At 36.7% G+C, this 5,690-nt stretch overlaps 1 long non-coding RNA gene across 1 annotated transcript; it reads left to right on the top strand.

Annotated features, from left to right (window-relative positions):
• Nucleotides 1-935: 935 nt before the first annotated feature.
• Nucleotides 936-5,149, top strand: LOC118761007. Its single transcript, XR_004997092.1, has 2 exons — nucleotides 936-1,041; nucleotides 4,661-5,149. It is a non-coding gene; the product is annotated as an uncharacterized LOC118761007 (long non-coding RNA).
• Nucleotides 5,150-5,690: the final 541 nt, after the last annotated feature.

Genomic DNA, 5,690 nt, shown 5'->3' with positions numbered 1-5,690 from the left:
GAACCCGTGTATGATTCCCTTTTTACTGGGAACAATGATAAATGTGGAACTGATTAAATCGAATGTGTTAATTCGATTTCTACCGAATTGATCAAAAATTAACTTTTCACATAAGGAGAGAACGGGGCGCACTATTTTCCTATCGCCGACCAATTGGGAGATCGCAGAAGATAAGAAACCGGTTAAGATGATCATGAAACAAAGATTTGGGCTTTCATGAGGCTCATCCCCAGTTTCGATCTCGCTGAAGAGGATCATCTTTGAGAGCCACTTATCTGGTATCCGGATCATATGGTCAACCCAGCAGAGAAGGGGACTAAAGATGCACGCCTCAGAGTTCTTGATCCGGCACCTGCGGGGTTTCGGTATGGGGCGATTTAATATGAAACACTTCTTACTGTCTGATCTGGCGCCGATTAAAGGTCCAATGATCAGACCCGTACAGGATTATGGACGCAGAGACAGCTCTATAAACGGAGATGTTTATACTTGCTTTAAGCTTCTTGTTTTGAAAGACTCGTTTGCTGAGCATTCTGGAAGATGCAGAGGCCAAGTTGATCTGATGGAGTATGTCCTCGTCAAAGAGTCCAGTATTAGAGATCGTGCTTCCACGATAGGACAATGAATCCATCTACGGTAGAAGAGCATCATCAATGAGGACGCACAGTGGGGGAGGTAAACACAGGAAGGCTGATGAAAGAACTGCAGTTTTTCGATAATTCACTTAAAAATCCTGGCAAAAATAGGCGTTGCTCATCAAGCTCGTCGTGTGTTGCAGAGAAGATGAGGTATGAGATGGTGCAGCTGAACCATCAGCCTACTAAATCTGGTACTCCGTGGTTGAGAAGGTTTCTGATGAATTTTTAAGGCGGTGTGTGTTAAAGATGCTGTCATCATAGCGGTACATGATACGAATGTGTGATACACGTCACAATAATAGTGGTTAACATCATTGTTAAAATTACGTCATTTACAGCCCATTTAAGAATAGTGAATGAAGACAACATAGAAACAACAAACTTGACTGCATTTCTTGCGTGGGTAAGTTGAGTCGATACGGTCACTGTTGCAAATATTCTTTTTTGATTGGGATATATACGAAATTATATATACAAACATGTATATACATTATCTATAGAAGGGTGTTATAATCCAAATTGTTTCTTCGTGAAGCAGATCCGTTCGCTCAGGTTATTAAATGTATGTATATAAAAGAGAAAAACCATACTTACTAGTTGACGCGTACTTATTTTTATCGAACCCGAGAGGATAAAAAAAACAAGGTCGACCTGGGCGGAATTTGAACTCAGAACGTGAAGACGGACGAAATGCTATTAAGCATTTTGTTCGGCGTACTTAACGATTCCGCCAGCTCGCTGCCTTAATACTAACAACAACAACAATAATAATGATTACTTTATTAACCACTAAGGGTTACAAATAAAGCATTATGGACAACACAGGACAAATACAATGTGGGATTACATGAAAAGCGTGTAAACAATAAAAAACAAAAACAATAATCGAATATAACAACAAAATTCCCCAAAAGAGGAAGACCTCCTAGGACTGATCGTCCACAACAGTCCTTGAAGAATCTTTAGTCGAATGAAATGACGCCAGTACTTATTGTTTTAAGCCTGGTAGTAATTCTATCGATCACTATTGATCACAATAACATGTGGTTGTGGTGCCAGACACCGGCGCAAGACACTCTCTCTCACCCTCCACACACACACACACACACACGCACGCACGCACGCACACTAACTTACGTCGGTATTTTTTCAGTTTCCATTTACCAAATCCACTCAAAAGACTTTCTTCGGCCCGAGGATATAGTAGAAGATACTTGGCAAAGGTGGCATAAAAACTAATAAACGTTTCTCCTATAGGCAAAAGGCTTGAAATTTGGGTGGGGTGTAAGTTGATTACATCGACCGCAGTACGTAACTGGTAGTTATTTTATCAATCCCGAAAAGATGAAAGGCAAAGGATGAAAAAGCGAAATTAGTCTAGGTCACGAGTTGACTACCAAAGTATGTACACATGCATGTATACATACATACATACATACATACATACATACATATACAAATATATAGGTTTGTAAGTAGGTATTAAATATTTACCATTCACACATACACACACACACTCACATATATATCATATATATATATATAATAATATATATATATATATATATATATATATATATATATATATATATATATATATATATATATATATATATAGGTGGAAGCGTGGCTGTGTGGTTAGATACTTGCTTCACAAACACAAGATCTCGTGTTCAGTCTCATTGCATGCCACCTTGGACAAGTGTCTTCTACTAGAGCCCCTGACCGACCAAAGACACGTGAGTGGATTTTTAGACGGAAACTGAAAGAAGTCCGTCGGATATGTGTGTGTGTGTGTGTGTGTGTGTGTGTGTGTGTGTGTGTGTGTGCGAGCGCGTGTCTGTGTTTGTCTAACCATCATCGCTTGACAATCAGTGTTGGTTCGTTTACATCCCCGTAATCAAGTGGTTCAGCAACAGATACTGATAGATTGAGTACTATACTTTAAAAAAGACATGGGGTCGATTTCTTCGACTAAAAAACCCTCAAGGCGGTGTCCTGCATGGCCGCAGTCAGATGCTTGAAACAAATAAAAATAAATACCAGAATAAAAGAATAGACACGCCTCCCACCCCATATATATATATATATATTTTTGTGACCCCCTTCGGTCATGAATGAACATGGGATTGCAGCTAGAAACTTACCCTCCGAGGCACAAGTCTGGGCAAGGTTGTTTATGGAAAATCAGCAGTCGCCCACGCATACCAGCCTCCCCTCTCAACGCCACCGATGTTATCCAAGGGAAAGGTAAAGGCTGATACAGCTTGGCACCAGTGACGTCGCAGCTCATTTATTAACGTGCAAGTGGCCGAGCACTCCACAGACACGTGTAGCCTCAACGTGGCACAGAGTGTGACAAGGCTGGCCCTTTGAAATACACGTACTACTCATTTTTACCAGATGAGTGGACTGAAGCAACGTGACAGGAATTGTTTTACTCAAGGGCTCAACGCGTTGCCAGAAATTGAACTCATGACCTTGCGGTCGTAAGTCGAATACTCTAACCACTAAGCGACGCGCCTTCACTTGATTTAACTGGGGTTGGTCAAATTGATGTAGACACCCGATAAGTTTTTGAAATCGATTAAGGTTATTCATCGATATTATATTTTTCGATCTAAGGAGAATTAGCTAAATTAGCCCTGTTTATATATTTTCTACATAGGTTACGCACACACAAACACAAATGCATACACACTTTAAGAAAAGAAAAAAACCTTAAAATTATATTTTAATAGTAAATTTATTCAGACATCACGGGATTAATATAAGTTACCTTTTGCTTCTACTATCATAGGTGTCGCAGTAGTGTGCGTCATGTTGTTGAAAGAAAAATTCATCGTTTCTATAAAGTCCATGTTTGGCAGGTAAAATGGACGTGCGTGGCATGTCTTGTACGCTTAACCAGTAACTTCAAAGAAACACGGTCCTATTAAACCTCTTGCTGACTCTGCGCATTAGACATTGATCTCCGGTAAATTTGACCACTTTGTCCACAATCCCGTGATGTCTGAATTTAATATTAAAATATTTCTTTACGCTTTTCCTTCATTGAAGTGTGTATGTATTTTTTGGATGACTATCTATCTATCTATCTATCTATCTATCTATCTATCTATCACTATCTGTCTGTCTATCTGTCTGTCTGTCTGTCTGTCTGCTGACTGTATGTCTGTCTGTCGGTCTAGCTAGCTATCTACCTACCCACATGCATATCTGCCTGCCTGTCTGTATATCTATCTATCAAACAACTAGCTACCTAGCTAACTACCTACTACCTTACCTACCTACCTACTACTACCTACCTACTTACCTACTACCTACCTATATATCTATCTATCTGATCTATCTACTAACTACCTGTCTGTCTGTCTGTCTGTCTGTCTATCTATCTATCTACCTGTCTGTCTGTCTGGCAATGTATGTATGTATGTATGTATGTATGTATCTATCTATTTATCTATCTATCTATCTATCTATCTATCTATCTATCTATCTATCTGCCTACCTGCCTGTTTGTCTGTCTGTCTATTCCTCAAAAGATATAATGATCACCTAAGTGGAGTCAGGTCTTTTTGAATCCCGAGGAAGTCCAACCATAAAATAGTATGAATGTGGCAATTTCCTTGACATTAACCAACATGTTTTGGAGATTCCCATCTACTTATTGGTTTGACAGAAACATATATGTAGGTTTTTCTTACGTTATTTTCTTAACTCTTTTGAGCTTTCAATTTCCAATGTATTTGTTATTTTTTTATTTAAAAAAAAAACGTCATCTTTCAAGAACATGAAAATAAATCAGTAATTACATCCATTTATTCTTCATTTTCTTCTCCTTGTTTTTCCCTATGTATATACATATGTGTGTGTATGCGTGTATATATATATATATACACACACACACACACAAACAAAAACACACGCATACGTGCGCACACACACACATACACACACATATGCACACTGTAAAACTTTTTTTTATTATGACAGTGACCATATTCTTTCATGTTTTCCAGAAAAGATGTCTTTTTCTAAAGTTGCTGTCACAAGAAGCCTATTATACATAATAACCGGTTTCTCTACTATCATCGGAATAAATGAAGCGTTTTATTTGCAATCAACCGATATTTTAAGTATTCAACCCACAGATAGTACCGTTCCAGAAGGAAACTCTATTTCCTTTATTTGCAATTCATGGAAAAAAAGGAATCTAACGTGGCTTCTTCCAAACAACCGAATAGTCAAAAAGCATCATGGCGGACGTATTAAGCAAATTTCAAATCGGCTCACAATTAAGAATGCTAAGGTCACTGATTCGGGCGTTTATATGTGTTTTCAAGATGAAAGCACTTCAAACATCAGCCTGAAAGTATTTGTGAAACCAAGGTATAGTTATTACTTGGAAGAATTGGCCATGATAGGTTTTAACTGTTGTTTAACTGCCATATTTATTTTGTGTTGTGCCTTGAAGTTCGCTAGTTTTTACGAGAAGAAACACCAGAAAAGCCACATCTATACTTCTACTAACATTTAAAGATTATGTGTAGTAGTACTAATGATACTATTAATGATTATAATAATTATTGTAAAAATAATAATAATAATAATGATCTTTTCGAGATTTTGGCACAAGCGCGGCAGATGAAGGAACATGTTTTAAAGACAAATGACATAACAGTGAATATTTTAGATTCAATATGACAGGCAGACGACAAATGGAAACAAAGAATTAAATAAGGTGAAATGCAAAAGATATGTGTGTGTATGTGAGTGTGTGTGTATGCATGTAAATATATACTATATTTGCTTATATATATATATATATGCCCATATATATGCGTTTGTGTGTATGCATATATGTATGTATGCATATATATATATATATATATATAGATATATATATATTATAATATATATATATATATATATATATATTCATATACATGTATAATATATATATATATGATATATATATATATATATATATATATATATATATATATATATATATATATTTATTATATAGAAGGAGCTTATACAGGACTA

This window comes from Octopus sinensis, unplaced genomic scaffold, assembly GCF_006345805.1.
Source record: "Octopus sinensis unplaced genomic scaffold, ASM634580v1 Contig04508, whole genome shotgun sequence".
Lineage (NCBI taxonomy): Eukaryota > Metazoa > Mollusca > Cephalopoda > Octopoda > Octopodidae > Octopus > Octopus sinensis.
The sequence above is the reverse complement of the archived record's forward strand: the minus strand, read 5'-3'. Positions and strand labels throughout refer to the sequence as shown.